Here is a 24,331-nt window from a genome sequence, read left to right as displayed (position 1 = left end):
GGATTCACCCTCCCCCTGCTTGCAATTTGTCAAGTCCATGATTGACATAGATTGCTTACAGGTGTCCTTGAAGTTCTGGATGAAACAAGCTTTTAACTCCTCCCACGAACCAATGGAATTGGGTGGTAAACTTTTTAACCAAGACCGGGTCGTTCCATCTAACATCATGGTGAAGTATTTAGCCATTGCCGCATCACTGACTTCCAACAACTCCATGGCCATCTCATAACTCTCAATCCATGCTCCAGGTTGTAAGTCGGCCGTGTAATTCGGCACCTTTCGAGGTCCATTGAAGTCCTTGGGCAGGCGCACATTGCGCAAAGCCGGTATCAAACAAGGAACACCATCGGTTCTGGTGGCTACTCCCATCTCAATAGAAGTCATTGGATACTCTGGAATATTCTGATGTGCCGCATGTTGAGCCGCCAGCTGAGCCGCCCACTCGTTCTCCTGGCATACTCGGTCTTGCACCGGGTTATAGCCACCATGTTGGTCACGGCATTGGGCATTGCTTGGCAAAGCTTCAGATTCCATGTGCCTGTTGTAACTCGGGCTCCGGTTCTGATGAGGCGGTGCTAACCAAGGCGGAGGAGTTGAATGAATCCTATCCCGACTATAAGAATAGGTCTCTTGCTAAGCCAGGGCTGTCTGGACAAGTTCCCTGATTCTCCGGGTCTCCACTGCTGTTGGATCATCACCGTCCACTGGGAGAGCCGCCATACGCGCTGATGCTGTGATTAAGTTCTCCATGGGGTTGGAAAAGTGACCCGGCGGTATCGGCACATAACATGGCGGTGCCATGTTTCCATGAGGAGGTACCATCTCCCGAGGCTGAGCCGGTCCCCCCGTTCCGGTTGTCATAAACTGATTTGCATCGGGAGGGTTACTTGGGCTGGCTCCGGGTGTAGCAAACAGAACCCGAGGGTCATAATTCGGAGGCAAACATGATTGAGTTTTCTGGTGCCTCCTCCTCGTTACCTCATTGGATGCGTTTAAGCTCATCATAAGCTGGTAAGCTTCTGACTGCAACCACTGTGCCCGGGCGTCGAGAGCCGCCCGCTCTATACCTAGTCTAGTATCCTCAGCTGCCAAGGCCTCCTTGGCCTGAGCTATCTCCTCACGCACCCGTACCACCTCCGTGTCATGCTCATCTTTATTCGCAGGGATAACCGTGGCGGTTAACAGGGTTGTAAGTTTATCCATGAAATCTATCAACACTTGAGCCGGCAGGCGCACAGGGCCTCCTGCCCCAGCTGCTCCTATACCGGACGTAATTGCAGTAGCGGCTGTAGAGTTTTGGCCGGGTTGAGTCCCAGCCATGAAGACTCCTGCCCAATTCAGCGACTCACAGGGGTCTAGAATACTAAAGCCATCGGAACAGCCCCTGAGCACACCATCTTAAACTTGATACAGCGAATCTGTTGAACCGGTGGACGAATCACCGTCAGAGTGGACGACCGTCTCACCACCATCTTCAGGTCCTTCAGAAAGCTCTTCACCGTGGACGCAGCTCACAAAGACACGCTTCATGTCGGGTTGAGCTCGGGCGGGTTTCGCACGCTGAGCCGTCTCGACAAGGTCGGTGCAGTTGTCCAGCTCAAGCCCCGGCTCACCAATCTGTCCGATGAAGACGTGGATCCCTCCAAAGGGGACCCGGTACCCGTACTCAATTGAGCCGGCATCGGTGCCCCAGCCTTCATCATCGATGTAGATCTTGCCACGATGACTCTTGGTCATCCGGCCCACTATGTATCCCTTGAGCCCTTCGAAGTTGCCCTTCAAGAACTCAAATCCACCGTGCGCTGGCCCCATGGTGGGCGCCAACTGTCGTGGAACTGTCATGTCAGATGTCCTCATGAAAGGACTTAGTTGTGGAGCCATCGCACCTAGGAAGCTTGAAGGGGTTAATCGGGACAAAGGACACGAGAGGTTTTATACTAGTTCGGCCCCTTACGGTGAAGGTAAGGCCTACGTCTAGTTGGGTTGGTATTGATGTTTCGATGACCAGGGAGCGAGATACGCTATGCCCGGTTCTCGATGAGTTGTTTCCCGCCCTAAGCCGCCAGCAGGTCGTCCCCTTATATACACGGGTTGACGTCTGCAGCTTACGGAGTCCCGGACGGCTTATAAACAGTGTCCGCCTCAGTGACTAGTTAAGTCTACCTTATGATACAAGTCATATTACTATGGCGGTTTCTTACAACGGGCCTTAAGTCGCCTGCGGGCCTTAAGCCCTCTATGAACCGCCATTTTCACCTTTGGTCTTGGGCTTCCCTCTGGTAAGTCTTCTTTGCGTAACCCGGCCCCTCCTGGGCGGCTTACACAAATAGTTATATGCCCAACACTTTATAAAGACAGATCATGCGCCTTCCACATGCCCTAAAACTCACTTATTCCCCAAGCGCCATGCTAATGGCTCGGTTGGGTTACCCACACCCGTATTGATGAGAATCCCGTGATAACGGGACACGATATCTGCTTCGACAAGACATGTCAATAAAACCACCTCGTGAAACATGTCATGGCAGGCTGATAAAACGGTTTGAATAATAACCGGGCTGCGATGTGATGTCACGCTATGAAGAAACTGTCAGCAGATTGAATTCGTGAAATGTTATACTCTCTACGGTGGTATGTGGAATTTATTTTGCAGAGCCGGACACAATTCTTGTGTTCAAGATCTACTTTGGAGTATTCGGAGAAGTAACCCGCCTTGTAATGTCGAAGACAATCTGCGCGCCGGACTCACTCGTCATTGAAGTCTGGTTCAGGGGCTACTGAGGGAGTCCTAGATTAAGGGGTCCTCGGATAGCCGGACTATATACTTTAGTCAGACTGTTGGACTATGAAGATACAAGATAGAAGACTTCGCCCCGTGTCCGGTTGGGACTCTCCTTTGCGTGGAAGGCAAGCTTGGTGATTTGGATATGTAGATTTCCTTCTCTATAATCGACTCTGTGTAACCCTAGCCCCCTCTGGTGTCTATATAAACCAGAGGGTATAGTCCGTAGGACAAGAACAATCATAATCATAGGCTAGCTTCTAGGGCTAGCCTCTACGATCTCGTGGTAGATCAACTCTTGTAATACTCATATCATCAAGATCGATCTAGCAGGAAGTAGGGTATTACCTCCATAGAGAGGGCCCGAACTTGGGTAAACATCGTGTCCCCCGCCTCCTGTTACCATTAGCCTTAGACACACAGTTCGGGACCCCCTACCAGAGATCCGCCGGTTTTGACACCGACAAGTACCACCTACATCCCCTACATCTGCTAGTCTACCACTGAAAGAGGTCACACAACATACTCAACTATGCTAGATCCCATAGTAGCTTGTGGCTGCACACGGAAGTTTCTAGCATGAATAATCTTATGATCCCTTTGAGCTTGGGTGGCGGACTGCAGGATGATCACACGGGTTTCCGGGATATCCTAGGACAACACTGGATTCTCCAGGTGCCCGCAACTAATCCACCTAGATGTGCATTAAAGTATCCACCTTAAGTTAACCATTAATTAACAAAACTGACATCTGTCATGGATACACTCACCCAATCCACGTCTACGAGCATAGCATAGCAATCCTAAGCATAACGTAGAAGTAACTCCCAAAGGTTTGATAATAAACAGGGCAATAGGTTCTACCTCATCATCTACTTCCCAAACCCACATGTTATTTAGATCCTAACCATGAAATGTTTGAGGGGTTGAAACTAATGCAAAAAAAACTGGGTAATAAAGGGGTATGATCAAAGTGTTACTTGCCTTGTTGATGATCCGCCAAACCTAGAGACTCGCAGTAGCACGCTTCGCACTCCGGAAATTCTATCGCAAACAAACAATAGCATACAAAAGCAATCAACTAAAAAGCACGAGTAAAACCCAAATAAGAAGATCTAACCAGAAAGTTCAACTGAAGAACTCCGGTTTGCAAAAAGAATAAAATCAAACGGAGAAACGAAACTCAAACTACGAAAGAAACAAGATCCGGTTACTAATCTGGACTAAAGTCAAATTTTACAGTACCAAAATCTTATTCAAGATGGTTAAATAGAAAGAGGGCTTCGAAATGAAGATCTAGGCGCTTGTTTCATCAGATTCTGATAAACGAGCGAAAAGATAAACTAAATCTAAGACCAGGGCTGAAATCGCGATCGAAAATAATCGTGGAAAAACCCTGGAAAAAGAAAAATTGACGAACAGGGTAACGAACGAACGTTCGCTGTCTGTGATAAACGGACGAAAAAAGTTCGTTAAAAATGAACATACGGATGAACGTCCGCAAACTAACTAAACCGAAAAAACGAACCGATCTGGAAAAAAGAACGAATCTAGGGTTTCGAAATAAACTAATCGGTCTTCCAAAAAGAAACTGGCGGCTACCTCGGCGTTCATGATGGCGGTGATGGCGGTTACTCCGGTGGTGGCGGGTGGCTCCGGCGGGCGGCGAGGCGGTGGCGGCGCTCGGGACGGGAGGCGGCGCGCGGCGCTGGTGGCGGCGGCGGCGCGCGGGGGGCGCCGGCGGAGGCAGGGTCGGGAGGTGGGGCTGGGTTGGCGGCGGGGACTCGTCCTTTAAAGGGCCGGCCGGGCTGGAGTCCTAGGCAGACACGGCCCGGTAGGTCGGTTACTCTTTTTTTAAACAATTCTAACACACAGAAAAACAAATAAAAGAAATACTAAACGGACTCCAAAAATCCTGAAATAAGTTTTCATGGTCCTCTAATAATATTGCGGACAAAGTGAACATTTATTTGGGCCTCTAATGCAATTTTGAAAAACGCATTTTTTCCCTAATTCAAATAAAATCGCAATAAAAGTCCAAATAAAATACTTATTTGATTTAAATATTTTTCCTCAAATATTTCTTTATTTTGGAGAAGTCATTTTATCCCCTCTCTTTTGTTTTCATATCAGAAATATTCAAAGAGAAAAATAATTAAAACCAAATGATCCGCTTTTTAAAATTTGAGAAAACTCAAATATGAAAATAACGAAATCCCCAACTCTCTTCGTGGGTCCTTGAGTTGCTTAGAATTTCTAGGATCAAGCCAAAATGCAATAAAATATGATATGCAATGATGATCTATATATGACATTCCAAATTGAAAATTTGGGATGTTACAAGAACAATGATAAACATGAAACTTGTCATCATGATTTTAATTTTCACTCTCATGATAGTTATTTTGTCGAGTTTGCTCCCACTACTATTGATGAGAATAAATTTGCTTGTGTGGAGAGTAATAAATTTTATATGCTTGTGGATAATGAACAGAATGCTTTATGTGATAGTTATATTGTTGAATTCATTCATGATGCCACTGAAACTTATTATGGGGGAGAAACTTATGCTTGTAGGAATTGCAATAATATCAAGTTTCCTTTCTATGTGTTGAAAATCTTCAAATTGTGCTTATTTTGCCTTCCTATGCTAGTTGATTCTTGCTCCCATAAATTATTTGCTCACAAAATCCCTATGCATAGGAAATGGGTTAAACTTAAATGTGCTTGTCATGTGATTCATGATGCTCTTGTTAGGTTTCAATTCTTATCTTTTATGCGAGCATCACTGAACTCATCATGCCTAGTTAAAAGGAATTAAAGAAAAGCGCTTTTTGGGAGACAACCCAACACTTTTACTTACTGTTTTTGTGTGTTCGATTAGGCTACTGCAGTAATCATGTTTTGTTGCTTTTATTTCAATATAGTGCCAAGTAACGCCTTTGGGATAGTTTGGGTGATAGTTGATTTGATCTTGCTAAAAAACAAAAACTTTTGTGCTCTTGAAAATAATTCCCATTTCTAACAGAAGAGTGCTTTTGAGTTTATTCTTTTTGCATAAGATTAATAAACAAATTTCTCAGGTTGTCCTAATTTTTCAGAATTTTTGGAGTAGCAGAAGTATGGCTGGAGTATAGATTACTACAAATTGTTCTGTTTTTGACAGATTCTATTTTCAATGCATAGTTTGCTTGTTTCCTAGTTTCTATGGATTATATTTCTCAATATAGATTGTAAAAATGATATGCTACAGTAGGCATTGTATGGAAACAAATTATGAATCTTGTCTTTGACAATGCCAAAGTGAAATGGTTTGCTCTTTGTCATACTAACTTATCTCACAAAGTTCCGTTAAGTTTTGTGTGATTTAAGTTTTCAAGTTTTGGGTGATGTCGATACGAGGAGAATAAGGAGTGACAAGACCCTAATCTTGGGGATTCCCAAGGCACCCCAAGTTAATATTCAAGGAAGATCCAAGCAACTAAGCTTGGGGATGCCCCGGAAGGCATCCCCTCTTTCATCTCCAACATTATCGGTAACCTCACTTGGAGCTATATTTTCATTCGTCACATGATATGTATTTTGCTTGGGGTGTCATTTTATTTTGTTAGGATTTTCTTGCTGTTACTTATAATAACGTTTTGCATCTGTCTTTTCAATAAAAATGTCAAGGATAGCCTTTACCATGCTTATTTTACAAGTCTACATGTTGCTGTTTCAAAATAGAAAGTTTATCACTATTGCAAAAAATCCTGAGAAAAGTCAGAATGTGATAAAAGGTTGAAACTTTTTGCATAGTAAGCTATAATAAGTTTTCTATTGTGTGGTAATTTTTCTGAATTAATGGAGTTAGGGAAGTATGGTTAATCTTGCATTCTTTACTGACTATACTGTTTTGGCAGATTGCTGTTATGGTTGCATTGTTTGCATATGTTTGCTTGTTTAATAATTCTATTTGAGGATAGGACTATTAAATATTCAAAGGAATTTAGTATGAAATGTTGAATAATAATTTTAGAAATTTGCTACAGTTGAGAATGATAAGGTTTTTGCATTGGTTTATACTAACTTATCTCACGAGTTCTTATTGAGTTTTGTGTGGATGAAGTTTTTAAGATTTAGGGAACCGTGATATAAGAGGAATTAAGGTGACACAAAAGCTCAAGCTTGGGGATTCCCAAGGCATCCCAAGCTAATATTCCAAGAAGTCTCAAGCATATAAGCTTGGGGATGCCCTGGTAGGCATCCCACCTTTCTTCTTCAACAATTATCGGTTAGTATCGGTTTAGCCTAAGTTTTTGGTTCTTCACATGACTTGTGCTATTCTTGGAATGTCCTTTTGTTTTGTTTTGCTTGCTGTTTTAATAAAATACTTAGATCTAAAAGTTTTAAATAAAAGAGGGTCCACAATTAGCTACCTATTTACTTAACTACTCGCTTGATCTTCACTTATATCTTTTTGGAGTAGCTTGCCATTTACTCTTGTGCTTCACTTATATCCTATGAGTAAATTGTTGAATAAATTGAATATCATGAAGTTGAAATTGTATGTTCATATCATGCCTAGTGGTAGCTTCACATTGGGTTTAGAAAGTGAAATCTTTTGAAGCTTGACAATCACAATATTGGTCATACAAGCAATTCATGAATGATTAGTAGAAGGAAGAGAACTTTCACATGCAAATACACTATCTTGGAAATCTTTTGTGGTTCCGATTCCCCATCAAAATATTATATGCCAAAAAAATTACGTTGGACAAGGAAGACAACGTAATGATTTATGTTTGTTCATATTCACATAGAAGTTATATTGTCATAGATCCTTCAACATGTGGTGCTTGCCCCCCATCTTTGCTAGCCAAAAATTCTGCACTAAGTAGAGATACTACTTGTGCATCAAAAACCCTTAAACCCAAATCTTATTTTTCAAGAGTCCACCATACCTACCTAAGGATTGAGTTAGATCCTTCAAGTAAGTTGACATCGGTGCAATAAGGCAATAAAAATTGCTTCTAAAGTGTTAAATCATTTAGTGTAAGAGAAAATTGAGCGTTGTACGAACTTGTGATGGCAAAGTATAAAAGCAACATACTGCATAATAAAGGTTGCTATCATAAGGGGCAATATAATGTGACGTTCCTTTGCACTAAAGGGGTTTACCATACCAACAAAAAGCACATGGCAACCTCTGCTTCCCTCTATGAAGGGCCTATCTTTTACTTTGATGTATTTACTTTCATGCAAGAGTCAATGTCTTTCTCTCTATTCCTTTTTATTTTTCTCTCTTGGCAAGCATCATGTGGTGGGGAAAGATGTAGGCACATATATCTAGTTGGATATGGGTAGCATGAGTTATTATTGCTGACATCACCCTTGAGGTGAATACGTTGGGAGGCAAAATTATAAGCCCCTATCTTTCTATGTGTCCGGTTGAAACGTTTTGATCATGTGTATGTGGCGAGTGTTAGCACTCATAGAAGACTATATGATGGTTGAGTATGTGCAGCTCTTACTTAGACTCTGTTGAATAAGTTGAATTGCAATTGTTTGGTGACTAAGAATATAGGTTGTTAAGATTCAAGGGAATTCATTGTTTGAACCTTTACATGTGGATTGGTTGCTACTTTAACATGAGGGGTTTTATAAGAAAGAATTGTTGTTATGATACTAGGAAAAGTGATTGAAATTATTATTGATCGAACTTATGCACTTTGCTAGCATTCACACTTCATAAATTATTTCTTTTATCATTTACCTACTCGAGGACGAGTAGGAATTAAGCTTGGGGATGCTGATACGTCTCCAAAGTATCTATAATTTATGAAGTATTCATGTTGTTATATTATCATTCCTGGATGTTTTACAATGATTTTATAGAAATTTATATCATTTTTGGGGATTAATCTATCGACCAAGTGCCCAGTGTCAGTTGTTGTTTTTTGCTTCTTTTTTACATCGCAGGAAACCAATATCAAACGGAGTCCAAACACCGCGAAACTTTTTATGGATTTTTATGGACCAGAACACAACCATTGGGCCAGAGCAGCACGTGGGGGGGTGCCCGGAGGGGGGCACAACCCACCAGGGCACGCCTGGGCCCCAAGGCGCGCCCTAGTGGGTTGTTCCCACCTTGGTGGCCTCCCGCACCCCCTCTTCTCCCTATAAATTCTCAAATATTCCAAAAACCCTTGCGGAGAACCTAGATCAGAAGTTCCACCACCGCAAGCCTTTGTAGCAACCGAAAACCAATCGTGAGCACATTCTGGCACCGTGGCGGAGGGGGAGATCATCACCGGTGGCCATCTTCATCATCCCGGCGGCCACCATGATGAGGAGGAAATAGTCCACCCTCGGGGCTGAGGGTTTGTACCAGTAGCTATGTGTTTGATCTCTCTCGTGATCTTGAGATGTCACTATCTTGATATTCATGGGCTTTGTTAACATGGATGGATCATATGATGTTTCTCCCCTCTCTACTCTTGTTGTGATGAATTGAATCTTTACCATTTGAAGTTTTTTCTTGTCAGATGGAATGTTCAGATCTGAGAACACATGATGTATGTCTTGCAGTATGAATACTTGAGGTGACAATGGGGTATCATATTGATTCACTTGATGTATGTTATGGCACTCAACTTGCGGATTCCCAAGGTGACATTGGGGTAATATATGCATAGGGGTTGATGGATGTTTTTATTATGTTTTCTCCGATAGAAACTTTGGGGTCTCCTTGTAGTTCTTTGTGTGGATTGAACATTATGATCATGAAGTTGTTTGATGCATATCATAGAATTTACTCACGGATACTTGTGGTGACATTGGAGTATCTAGGTGACATTAGAGTTGGTTGATGTGTGTCATATGGTGTTATTTTAGTATGAACTCTTGATAGATCGATTGGAAAGAATAGCTTTGTGTTATTTTAGTACGAACACTAGGATAGATTGATCGGAAAGAATAGCTTTGAGGTGGTTTCGTACCCTACAAACAATTTTTATCTTTCGTTCTCCGCTAATAGGAACTCGACGTGATTCTTTATTGCACTTTGAGGGATAATCATATGATCCAACTATGTTATCATTGTTGAGAGATTGTGCTAGTGAAAGTATGCACCCTGGACCTCATTTTCCATCATTGAAATATCGTTTGTGATCTGTTTTACTATTTAATACCTTGCTGTTTTTTATTGTTTGCACTACAAAACTCATATCTACTATCCATACTACACTTTTATCACCATCTCTTCACTGAGCTAGTGCACCTATACAATTTTCCATTGTGTTGGGTGTGTTGGGGACACAAGAGATTTCTTGTATTTGATTGCAGGGTTGCTTGAGAGAGACTGTTTTCATTGTACGCCTCCAACAGATTGATAAACCTTAGGTCATCCACTTGAGGGAAAATTGCTACTGTCCTACAAAACTCTGCGCTTGGAGGCCCAACACAAGTCTACAAGAACAAGTTGCGTAGTAGACAATAAGTAGCAGGAAGAGTTTCTAGCGCCATTGCCGAGGAGATCTATGCCTAGTCAAGACATACCAAGTACCCATCATAAACTCTCATCTCTTGCATTACATTATTCGACATTCACCTCTCAATTTCCTCTCCCCACTTCTAAAACGATTTTGAAAAGATTCGCCCTTTTCTTCGCCCTTTTCTTCGCCCTTCTTCCGTTCGATCTTTTGTTCGCTGTGTTACCATGTTCCTTATTTTTGCTTGCATCTTTGCTTCCTAAAAGTTTATGGATCCTCATCCACTTGCTAATATTTTTAATAGATCCAATTATGATGAACCAATTGCTAGTGAGTTTTGTGAACTAGATTATCTTTATGAAGTTTTGCTTGAAATTCGTGAACCTGAAAATTGTGATGAAGAAATTTATGAAGAGATTCACGATAGCTCCTTGAATAAAAAGCATGATTTCAATGATTTTACTATAAATTCTATTAATGTCAATTATGTTAATGATAGGCTTGGGGATGCTAATTTTGCTATGTCTACTACTTGTTGCAATGATCATAATTGGGGTGATTCTTCTTATGATCTTGAAAATTTATTTAAGCCCCATGATGAATATGAGATTTATAATAATATTTTCAATAATATTGAAAGTTGGTTTGGAAGAGTGTCAACTTTCGATCCCACATATTTGGAGAATGTGCAATCTTATGATTTTTTTTTTGATAAAAGTGGGTTTGGAGAGGTCACGACTTTAGTTAATGTTAATCCCACTATTTTGGAAGAGTGTCACCTTAGCATCCATGTATATCGTGTTGAGAATATGTTATGTGATAGATATTTTGTTGAATTTGCATATGATCCTACTGTAATTATTATGAGAGAGTAAAATATGGTTGTAGAAATTTTCGTGTTACTAAATTACCTCTCTTCATGTTGAAATTGATATCATCACTTTCTTCTTCCTTACATGAGCTAGTTTTTGCTTTCCTTGATAATTTATTTACTTATAAAATGCCTATGCATAGGAAGTATGTTAGAGTTAGATGTGTTTGTCACGTGTTTTATGATGTTCTCTTTGTGCTCCAATTCTTCTCTTTTATGTAAGCATCATTGAAATTATCAATGCCTAGCTAAGGGCGTTAAACAATAGTACTTATTGGGAGGCAACCCAATTTTATTTTTGTTATTTGTTTTTTGTTACTGTTTTGCAATAAATAATTCATCTAGCCTCTGTTTAGATTTAGTTTTGTGTTTTAATTAGTGTTTGTGCCAAGTAAGACCTTTGGGATAGTTTACAGTGATAGTTATTTTGATCTTGCTGAGAAACTAAAACTTATGCACCCAGGAAAATAATTTTCATAATTCACAGAAGTGTGATTTTGATCTAATTCTTTTTGCACTGGATTTTTACACAAATTGCCTAGGTTGTCCTAATTTTTCAGATTTTTTGGAGTTACAGAAGTATTCGAAGTTTCCAGATTGCTACAGACTGTTCTATTTTTGACAGATTCTGTTTTCTATGTGTTGTTTGCTTATTTTGATGAATCTATGGGTAGTATCGGGGGGTATGAACCATGGAAAGTTGGAATACAATATATATTACGCCAATATAAATAAATAATGAGTTCACAACAGTACCATAAAGTGGTGATTTATTTTCTTATACTAACGGAGCTTATGAGATTTTCTGTTGAGTATTGTGTTATGAAGTTTTCAAGTTTTGGGTAAGGATTTGATGGACTATGGAATAAGGAGTGGCAAGAGCCTAAGCGTGGGGATGCCCAAGACACCCCAAGGTAATATTCAAGGACAACCAAGAGCCTAAACTTGGGGATGCCCCGGAAGGCATCCCCTCTTTCGTCTTCGTCTATTGGTAACTTTACTTGAGGCTATATTTTTATTCACCACATGATATGTGTTTTGCTTGGAGCGTCTTATATGATTCGAGTCTTTGATTTTTAGTTTGCCACAATCATCATTGCTTTACGCACCTTTTGAAAGGGACACGCATGAATTGTGATTTATTAGAATACTCTCTGTGCTTCACTTGTATCTTTTGAGCTAGGCAATATTGCTCTAGTGCTTCACTTATATCTTTTTAGAGCACGGCGGTGGTTTTATTTTATAGAAATTGATGAACTCTCATGCTTCACTTATATTATTTTGAGCGTCTTTAAACAGCATGGTAATTTTCTTTGGTTATAAATTTCATGCTAATATGATAGGCATCCAAGAGGATATAATAAAAACTTTCATATAAAGTGCATTGAATACTATGAGAAGTTTGATTCCTTATGATTGTTTTGAGATATGAAGATGATGATATTAGAGTCATGCTAGTGGAGTAGTTGTGAATTTGAGAAATACTTGTGTGGAGGTTGTGATTCCCATAGCATGCACGTATGGTGAACCATTATGTAAAGAAGTTGGAGCGTGAGATATTTTTTGATTGTCATCCTTTGCGTGGAGGTCGAGATCGCGCGATGGTTAACTCCTACAACCCTTCCCCTAGGAGCATGCCCGTAGTTCTTCGTTTCAGTGACTAATAGATTTTTTTTGCAATAAGTATGTGAGTTCTTTATGACTAATGTTGAGTCCATGGATTATACGCACTCTCACCCTTCCACCATTGCTAGCCTCTCTTGTGCCGCGCAACTTTCACCGGTACCATACACTTACCATATACCTTCCTCAAAACAGCCACCATAACTAACTATTATGGCATTTCCATAGCCATTCCAAGATATATTGCCATGCAACTCTCCACCGTTCCGTTTATTATCACACGCTTCATTATTGTCATATTGCTTTGCGTGATCAAGTAGTTGACATCGTATTTGTGGCAAATTCACCTTTCATAATTCTTTCATACATGTCACTCTTGATTCATTGCATATCCCGGTACATTGCCGGAGGCATTCATATAGAGTCATATTTTTGTTCTAATTATCGAGTTGTAAGTAAATAGAAGTGTGATGATCATCATTATTAGAGCATTGTCCCATGTGTGGAAATATATAAAAAAGAGGCCGAAGAAGCCAAACAAAAAAATAAAAAATAAAAAATAGAAAAAAGAGCAAAGAAAAAATGAGAGAAAAAGAGAGAAGGGGCGATGTTAGTATCCTTTTTCCACACTTGTGCTTCAAAGTACCACCATGGTCTTCATGATAGAGAGTCTCCTATTTTGTCACTTTCATATACTAGTGGGAATTTTTCATTATAGAACTTGGCTTGTGTATTCCAACAATGGGCTTCCTCAAATCGCCCTAGGTCTTCATGAGCAAGCAAGTTGGATGCACACCCACTTAGTTTTTCTTTTTGAGCTTACATAAACTTATAGCTCTAGTGCATCCGTTGCATGGCAATACCTACTCACTCACATTGATATCTATTGATGGGCATCTCCATAGCCCGTTGATACGCCTAGTTGATGTGAGGCTATCTCCCTCTTTTTTTCTTCTCCACAACCACCATATTCTATTCCACCTATAGTGCTATGTCCATGGCTCACACTCATGTATTGCGTGAAAGTTGGAAGAGTTTGAGAATACTAAAGTATGAAACAATTGCTTGGCTGAAATTGGGGTTGTGCATGATTTGAATATTTTCTGTGATGAAGATGGAGCATAGCCAGACTATATGATTTTGTAGGGATAAGCTTTCTTTGGCCATGTTATTTTGAGAAGAGATCATTGCCTTGTTAGTATGCTAGAAGTATTATTGTTTTTATGTCAATATTAAACTTTTGTTTTGATCTTACGGATCTAAACATTGATGCCACAATAAAGTAAATTACATGGATAAATATGTTAGGTAGCATTCCACATCAAAAATTTTGTTTTTATCATTTACCTACTCAAGGACGAGCAGGAATTAAGCTTGGGGATGCTTGATATATCTCCAATGTATCTATAATTTTTTATTATTCCATGCTATTATATGTTTTGGATGTTTTATATGCATTATTATGCTATTTTTTTGGGACTAATCTATTAACCTAGAGCCTAGTGCCAGTTCCTATTTTTTTCCTTGTTTTTGAGTTTTGCAGGAAAGGAATACCGAACGGAGTCCAAACAGAATGAAACCTTCGCGATTATATTTCTTGGACCAGAAGACAACCAGGAGACTTGGAGATGAAGTCGGAGGAGCCACGAGGCGGCCACAAGGATGGAGGGCGTGCCCGGGGGGTAGGGCGTGCCCCCACCCTTGTGGGCCCCCAGTGACCCTCCTGACCTAATTCTTTCGCCTATATATTCCCAAACCAACAAGGGCATCCACGAAAACACTTTTCCGCCACTGCAACCTTTTATACCCGTGAGATCCCATCTAGGGACCTTTTTCGGCGTCCTGTCGGAGGGGGATTCGACCATGGAGGGCTTCTACCGCAACTCTATTTCCCTTCGGATGAAGCATGAGTAGTTTACCATAGACCTACGGGTCCATAGCTAGTCGCTAGATGGTTTCTTCTCTCTCTTTAATTCTCAATACCATGTTCTCCTCGGTGTTCTTGGAGATCTATTTGATGTAATACTTTTTTTGCGGTGTGTTTGCCGAGACCCGATGAATTATGGATTTATGATCATCTTATCTATGAATATTATTCGAATCTTCTATGAATTCTTATATGCATGATTTGATATCTTTGTAATTCTCTTGGAACTATCGATTTGGTTTGGCCAACTAGATTGGTTTTTCTTGTAATAATGGGAGAAGTGCTTAGCTTTGGGTTCAATCTTGCGGTGTCCTTTCCCAGTGATAGTAGGGGCAGCAAGGCACGTATTGTATTGTTGCCATCGAGGATAAAAAAGATGGGGTTTTCATCGTATTACTTGAGTTAATTCCTCTGCATCATAGCATCTTACTTAATGCATTACTCCATTCTTTATGAACTTAATACTCTAGATGCATGCTGGATAGCGGTTGATGTGTGGAGTAATAGTAGTAGATGCAGAATCATTTCGGTCTACTTGACATGGATGTGATGCCTATATTCATGATCATTGCCTTAGATATCATCATAACTTTGCGCTTTTCTATCAATTGCTCGGCAGTAATTTATTCACCCACCGTATTATTTGCTATCTTGAGAGAAGCCTCTAGTGAAACCTATGGCCCCCGGGTCTATTTTCCATCATATAAGTTTCCGATCTACAATATAAGTTTCTGATCTACTATTCTTGCAATCTTTTACTTTCCGATCTATAAACCAAAAATATTTACTTTATCGTTTATCTATCTCTATCGGATCTTACTTTTGCAAGTAACTATGAAGGGATTGACAACCCCTTTATTGCATTGGGTGCAAGTTTGTTTGATTGTTTGTGCAGTTATTTGGTGATTTATGCGTTATCTTCTACTGGATTGATACCTTGGTTCTCAAACTGAGGGAAATATTATCTCTATTTTGTTGCATCACCCTTTCCTATTCAAGGTAAAAACCAACGCAAGCTCAAGAAGTAGCATTGTACAAGGAGGCGATGGAGAGTGGAGGTGAGGTGTGGTTCTTGAGTTGTGCCTGGCCATGTTTATTTAGCAGGTGGATACGAGGAGCCAGCCGAAGATGTGTTTAATGTCAGCTGACACAGGAACATACATGTTGCGATCAAGGTGCCAGAGTAGGTTCCATGGCACACGCACTTGTTTAATGGATTTAGGCGTGCGGACGAATGTGTTTAAATGTGGAGAGAAGGCATGTGAAAGAACATGTGGTGCCCCCATGTTCGGTTTTGGTAATTGATGAAAATCTCTATGGACTAATGGTTGACTTGAGTCATATTTGAAGGATTTGTCCATAGGAATTTCTTGAAGTCCATTTGTTGGTTTCAAAGAGCTTATATGTTGACCAATGTGCTAATCAAGTAATTATCCAAAGAGTGGTCATGTAGAAGACACGATACAAGGTTGATCAAGACTAAGTCAAGAGTGAATCAAGTTGATCAACACACAAAGGGTACAAGATGTACCGAGAGGGATCAAGTGATCCCATGGTATGGTAAGGATTGTCCATTATGCTTTGTGTGCTAACCCATGGTCTACATCTGAGTTCTATGTGGGGTTAGGTTTGTTTCCATGAGTTTGCATCAAGAGGAAGATCTGATACAACCCATGTAGGATGACATCAAGTGGTGATCGTCATCAAGATTGCGGTGTGCAAGTTCAAGTGGAGCATCACGAAGATATCATCCTTGAAGCCTGTCGTCCATTGTGGTGTCAATGGACTTATGAAGATGTGCCAAAGAGTGGCACACCCATAGTGTAGTATGGGGGAGAAATCAACTAGTCTTCATCGAGCCAACGCAATCAAGAAAGGTGGTCCAACTTGAGGGAGTCAAGATCGTAATCATCTAGCTCAAGTGGACTATGCGCAAGGCAAAAGTTTTCCCTTGATAGGTTTTCTATTTTACCGGTCTCATGGTGGTAGTTGGGAGACTGGGTTATAGGATCGATTGTCGTACTATAAAGGGGGGCTCTCGATGAGTAGCTTGATCGTATCGTTCGTAGAGAGCTCAAACCATTGCATCCTTCCATCATCTTTATTGGTTCTTGTTTGGTTCTTCTCCTTGTGATATTTGGAGCTTATGGTCATTTTCATGACAAGCTCGAGTTCATCGAAAACAGAGTTCACATGCATCTTCTATGATATTTTCAATGATGGGTTTTTTGCCGGTTCTCTTTGTGAGTCTTAGAGCTTATGGTCATCTTGATGACAAGCTCGATTTCATCGAAAACGGAGTTCACATGCATCTTCTATGATGTTTTCGCTATTGGAGGTTATATCGGTTCTTCTCTTTTGGAGGTTTCACTCCTCTATATCTTAGGCATACCTCCCTGCCTCTTCTTACTGTAAGCTTGAGTTATCTATCCAACAAGCTTGAGTTTGCTCAATTCGGAGCTCACATGCATCTGCTATTGGATGCTACTCGTCGTTATCTATCCAACAAGCTTGAGTTTGCTCAATTCGGAGCTCATATGCAAAAGTTGTGGCAGTTTAGGCTTTATTGCATCCTCTAATTTCTCTGTTGTGTTCCTAAAAGCCTCAAGCGGTAGTACTGCTCTTTAGAGCGGTAGTACCACTTGTAAGCGGCAGTGGCGTGGCCCTTTGCCGCGCGTAGTACCGCTGCTTCTAGGGATGCATTTTTTCGTGCCGGGTTTTGCGGTAGTAGAGCGATAGTACCTCTTATAAGCGGTAACCGGTACTACCCATCCACCCGAGCGGTAGTACCTCTTATAAGCGGTAAGCGGTACTACCTCTCCTCCCGAATGGCAGTACCTCTTATAAGCGGTAAGCGGTACTACCTCTCCCCAGAGCGGTACTACCTCTCTGGTAGAACTACAGCTTGTGTTTTTCTCTCTTTTTGGGTTGTTTTGACCGTGCTAAGCGGCCTATAAAAGAGGGTCTTCTTCCCCATTGAACCTTATCCCTTTAGCTTGTGTTCTTCCCCCATTGTTGACCTTCTTCGAGCTTACTATCTCTCAATCCCTTCATGGATTCTTGCTGGTTTTGGGGGGGAAGAGAGAGGAAATCTAGATCCACATTTCCACCAAACACTTTCTCCTCTATGTGAGTTCTTGGTGTTCTCCTTCTTGTTCTTTCTCTCTTTTTCCTCCATAGCTTTCGTTGCTTTGGTGGGATTTGAGAGTTAGGGACTTGGGCACTCCGTGTGCCCTTGCCATTGCATTAGTTGCATCAGTTTGAGTTCTCAATGGTGATACGTGGAAGTTACAAGTTGAGAAGCATATTACTCTTGGGTGCTTGGTACCCTAGAGCTTGTACCTCTTGGGTGCTTGGGTGCCCTAGACGGTTGGTGGTGTTCGGAACTCAATCATTGTGGTGTAAAGCTCTGGGCAAGCGTCGGGGTCTCCAATTAGGTTGTGGTGATCGCCCCGAGCAATTTGACGGGTACCCATGGCCGCCCCCAAGGGTTTCCAAAGTATACGGGTTCAGTGACCGCCCCCAAGGGTTGCCAAAGTATACGGGTGAGGGAGTCCCGGACTAGGGGGTGTCCGGATAGCCGAACTACCATCATCGGTCGGACTCCAAGACTATGAAGATACAAGATTGAAGACTTCGTCCCGTGTCCGGATGGGACTTTCCTTAGCGTGGAAGGCAAGCTTGGCGATACGGATATGTAGATCTCCTACCTTTGTAACCGACTCTGTGTAACCCTAGCCCTCTCCGGTGTCTATATAAACCGGATGGCCTTAGTCCATAGGATGAACAACAATCATACCATAGGCTAGCTTCTAGGGTTTAGCCTCCTTGATCTCGTGGTAGATCTACTCTTGTAACCCACATCATCAATATTAATCAAGCAAGACGTAAGGTTTTACCTCCATCAAGAGGGCCCGAACCTGGGTAAAAACATCGTGTCCCTCGTCTCCTGTTACCATCCGCCTAGACGCACAGTTCGGGACCCCCTACCCGAGATCCGCCGGTTTTGACACCGACATTGGTGCTTTCATTGAGAGTTCCTCTGTGCCGTCGCGATCAGGAAGGATGCCTTCTCCCGTCTTTAAAGACGGCACCGTCGTCAAGAGAGCTTTGGCCGCCGGCCAAACTGTCCGGCTAGGTGGTTTTCTTATGACCGCCTGTTCGGCCACCGCTCCGACGATGACCTCTCAGGTCATCAAAAGCGATCTTCACGTCAGCCCGGAATTCGCCGAGCAGTTAGATCCGTTTGAGCTCTCCTTTATAAACGAGCTCTTGGATCGCATCGCCGCCCTGGGAGTCGCCACAGACTACGATCAGATTGGGCTTAAACCCGATCTGAGAGAGATTAACTCTCCTCAGGCCACCCACCATGTTGTCGTGGTAGAGGAACAATGCGGCAACCCTTCTTCTACGTTGAAAACCAACTATGTCCGGATTCCCGATCCCTCCAAGCCGGATTCCCGCGAAGGGACGGACGCTAATAAAATACTGAACTTAGAGTCAGGCATCGGACTAGATTCGTTGGAAAGCATCCAGCAAGTCAAGCTTCCAAATCCGGAAACTTCTTGGCCTTTGAGCCTCAGATCGGGTGGGGTTTCGAACTTGATTCCACCCGCCCACCCAAACATAAGCGATCTATCTCGAATACGGCAAGAGCCCGATGAAACAGTACATCATTACTGGGCCAGATTCCTCCTGGTTATGAACAGGATAAAGGACTGCTGCAAAGAAAGCGTGATTTCAATTTTCTGCAACAATTGCACGGACAAGGGAATCATGAACGCCATAAGTCGTCGCGAAGTTACACGCTTCATCGACCTAGCGACTATCGTACAAAAATACTGTGCGGTAGAGAGTGCCAGGAACACCGATGCTAGGTTTTGGGACAGTCCGGCCTTGACCACAACCCTAGTCCGAAGTAAAAGGGTGCGCCATACTCAAGCACCTGGGTTAAAAACCAAAAAGCAAAGACCCCCTAAAGGGCATGGAACCGTACTGGAGGTCTGGCTCAACGGACCCTGCAAAATCCACAGTACGGAGGGCGCCACCCCAACACACAGCCTTCGAGCATGTTGGATACTACGGCAGGTGGCCAAAAGTGGCGAAGGGTTTTTAGCCCCGGGCAAACAGCCCAGCAGTACCGGTACGATATTAACAGTCTTCGAGACTTTCACATCAAATAACATGCGAAAACGAACAATCCGCGGCCTCGCCGAAGTCTACCAAGTAGCAACAGCAAATCCATGGAGTGACACGGCTATCACCTTCAACGCCAGCGACGAACCTAAATTCCGAACAGCTAGAGCACCAGCCGCATTGGTCCTCAGTTCGATAGTGGACGGCTTTCGCCTTACCAAGGTACTCATGGATGGCGGCAGCGGATTAAACCTCATCTACGAGGAAACCCTTCAAAAAATGGATATTGACTGGAGCCGCATCGAGCGAAGCAGCACAACCTTCAGAGGGATAATCCCTAGTCGAGAAGTACGCTGCACAGGAAAAATCACACTAGATGTAGTGTTCGGCTCACCGGACAATTACAGGTCCGAGGAGGTCACGTTCCAAGTGGCCCCATTCGGCAGCGGATATCACGCTTTGTTAGGGCGAGAGGCATTCACAATCTTCCAAGCTATACCCCACTACGTGTACATGAAGCTCAAAATGCCCGGACCCAATGGGATAATCACTCTTGCCAGTGATCCAGATACAGCACTCCGCGCTGAAAATAAGACAGCCGCACTGGCCCTAGAGGCATTGTCCGAAGCCCTAGCGGCAGAGGAACTAACTACGCTGCGCTCCACGGTGGATAGGGACGATGTGATACTCGATAAGAGGTCCAAGTCCACCTCTTTTAAACCAGCAGACGAAATAGTCAAATTTCAGGTCCATCCAACGGACCCCACAAAGACGGCCTCCATTGGGGCACAATTAAGTCCTGATGTCGAAGCCGCACTACGAGAATTCCTTCGGGAAAATTGGGACATTTTTGCCTGGCACCCTTCAGACATGCCAGGAATCCCACGCGGGCTGGCAGAGCATAGCCTAAACATCCTAAAAGGATTCAAGCCGGTCAAACAAGCTCTTCGGTGATTTTCCGAACCCAAAAGACATGCAATGGGAGAAGAGCTAGCCAAACTCTTAGAAGCCGGATTCATCAGAGATATAAAACATCCGGACTGGCTAGCCAATCTAGTAATGGTACCAAAAAAGGACAAATCCTGGCGCCTCTGCGTTGATTTTAAAGACCTTAACAAGGCATGTCCAAAGGACCCTTTCCCCCTCCCTCGCATCGACCAAATCATCGATGCTACCGCAGGGCACGATTCATTGTGCTTCCTCGATGCATACTCCGGATACCATCAAATCAAGATGGCGGAGAAAGACCAGGCTGCAACGGCATTCATTACTCCATATGGGCCATTCTGCTTCAACACAATGCCCTTCAGACTCAAAAACGAGGGCGCAACATATCAGCGCATGATTCAAACATGTCTGGCTACCCAGATAGGCAAAACAGTAGAGGCATACATAGACGATGTGGTCGTCAAGACCAAACACGTCGAAACTCTAGTAGAAGACTTGAGGGTGACATTCGACAACCTCCGAGCATATGACATTAAGCTCACTCCGGAAAAATGCGTCTTCGGCGTACCAGCAGGAAAGCTCTTGGGCTTCATCGTATCCGGTAGAGGAATTGAAGCAAACCTGGCCAAAATCCGAGCTCTGTCACAATTGGACATTCCAAAAGACCTCAAGCAAATATAAAAACTAACCGGATGCGTAGCGGCCTTAAGTCGCTTCATCTCCCGTTTGGGAGAAAAGGCTCTGCCCCTCTACCGCCTCCTCCGGCGCACCGAATATTTCGAATGGACAGATACTGCCACAACCAGACTCGAAGAAATAAAGGCCATACTGGCAACAAATCCGGTCCTGGCCGCGCCCAACCTGGGCGAACCTATGTTATTATATATCGCAGCAACACATCAAGTTGTCAGTGCGGTACTCGTCGTCGAGCGAGAGACAGGAGGGCACAGATTCCCTCTTCAAAAACCAGTGTACTATGTATCCACTGTTCTAACTCCATGCAAGTCCCGGTACCCACATTATCAAAAGATAGCATATGCGGTGTTCATGGCATCCCGAAAGCTGCGACACTACTTTCAAGAGTGTTCCATAACGGTGGCCTCCGAAGTACCTCTCAACGATATTATAAACAATCGCGACGCAACGGGTAGGATTGCAAAATGGGCTATTGAGCTCTTACCATTTGACATAACCTATAAACCACGGCGAGCTATAAAGTCGCAGGTTCTGGCCGACTTCGTCGCCGAATGGACCGAAGCCGAACTCCCTAAAGAGTACGGCGCATACTCCAATTGGATCATGCATTTCGACGGATCCAATATGTTGGCTGGCTTGGGGGCTGGCGTCGTCCTGACGTCCCCAACTAGAGACACAATCCAATACGTACTTCAAATAATATACATGGACTCCAATAACGGAGCCGAATACGAGGCCCTTCTACATGGCCTCCGGATGGCAATCTCCATGGGCATTCAACGCCTATAGGTGCGCGGGGATTCAAACCTCGCAATATCCAAAGTAAATGGAGACTTTCATGCCAAAGATCCAAAAATGGCAGCTTACCCCAACGCCATCCTAAAAATGTCAGCTCGGTTCAAAGGACACGAATTCCACCATGTAGCCCGGGATAATAACCAGGCAGCAGACGTGTTAGCACGCATCCGCGCGAAACGAGACGCCGTCCCTCCAAACATCTTCCTAGAATGGCTCTTCAAGCCATCCGTGTTATGGGAAGAGGAGTCCGGAAATAACAATCCGGAGCCAGCTGCATCACCTAACTCAGACCATTCTGACACAATCGGCGGCTCAGCCAACGAAATAACACCTTCAGCTCACGAAATAATGGCAGTAATTGCCCCGTGGACAGAACCATTCCTAGCCTACTTAATTCGGCAGGAACTTCCCGAAGACCAAAATGAGGCCCGCTGCATAGTTCGGTGATCTAAAGCCTACAAGGTCCATGAGGGAGAACTTTATAAGAAAAGCACAACCGGAGTCCTTCAAAGGTGTATCTCCGAAGAGGAGGGGCGGAATCTCCTGGCTGAAATTCACGCCGGACTCGGCGGGCACCACGCTGCAGCCCGGGCACTCGTAGGCAAGGCCTTCCATACAGGATTTTATTGGCCGACAGCCCGGGCAGATGCTCAGGACTTAGTCCAACGATGCGTCGATTGCCAGCTCTTTGCTAATCAGAGCCACATGCCACCCACCGCCCTCAAAACTATACCCATTACCTGGCCGTTCACGGTCTGGGGGCTTGATATGGTTGGACCCCCACAAGCACAAATACTTATTGGTCATGGTGGACAAATTCACCAAATGGATTGAGGCCAAGCCGGTCAAAACGGCAGAATCCGGACTGGTGATAGACTTCCTATCCGGGGTAGTACACCGTTTTGGCGTCCCCCACAGCATCATCACTGATAACGGCACGAACTTCACTGCCGACGAGGTTAAACTCTGGTGAAAAAACATGGGCATCAAGCTCGATGATGCTTCAGTCTATCACCCCCAAACTAACGGTCAAGTCGAGCGAGCAAATGGTCTAATCATGAGCGGCATCAAACCCAGACTAGTGCGCTCCCTCAAGGAATCTAACACGCACTGGGTAGAGGAGCTCGACTCCGTACTCTGGGGGCTACGGACCACGCCAAACCGAACTACTGGATTCACACCATTTTTCATGGTGTATGGCGCAAAGGCAGTTCTGCCTTGCGATATAATTCATGACTCACCTCGTGTGCGCCTGTACGAAGAAAGAGAAGCCGAGTTGGATCGGCAGGACAGTTTGGACGCCTTAGAGGAGGAGCGGGACGTGGCAAAGGCTCGTTCCGCATTCTATCAGCAGCAGGCTCGAAGATATCAAAGCAGAGAAGTACGGGCCAAAACTTACAATGTCGGCGAACTCGTTCTACGCCTGCCGGACAAGAAAAAGGACAAACTTAAGCCCAAGTGGGAAGGTCCCTTCATCATCGACCAAGTCCTGACCGGCGGAGCATACCGTCTACGTAAAGCATCTGACAACCGACTCGAGCCGAACCCATGGAACGCAGCCCGTCTCCGAAGATTCTACGCCTAAACACCGGACTCAGAGTTCGTCTCACTCCCCCGTCCACCTTTTTATATTTTTACTGTCTCTTGTCCCCCTCCTTCTTCCCACTTTTTTTCAATACCTTTTATAGGCTGATTTGCGCTTTGTTCGCACACACTTGATGTGCTCCTAGCACTCATTATACCTGGGGGCTTCTTTACCAGAAGCTTATTAATATGGGCTTCACGCCCAATACATGTGTCATACTTCCGCATGTACCTTTTATTCACCATTATATGCATCGATATGACTTAAGTTTTGGCCAAGCTGGGTTGCCTGGCTCCTGTGCTTACCCCTACGTTCCCGATTGTTCGGCTAGGAGGTAAAGGGAGCACCTCTGCGATTGTTACTGCCGGGTCAGCCGGATGTGTACCTCAGACTGGGTGAAGCCGAAAGCTAGCGTTCTTAAGAGAATATTCGGTCGGTGACTTGAAAGATGATTTATTACTTACTTATTTATAAGCCCCCAGATGCTTTTTCT

Source organism: Triticum aestivum, chromosome 7B (assembly GCF_018294505.1).
Source record: "Triticum aestivum cultivar Chinese Spring chromosome 7B, IWGSC CS RefSeq v2.1, whole genome shotgun sequence".
NCBI classification, from domain to species: domain Eukaryota; kingdom Viridiplantae; phylum Streptophyta; class Magnoliopsida; order Poales; family Poaceae; genus Triticum; species Triticum aestivum.
Note: the sequence above shows the minus strand (reverse complement) of the source record.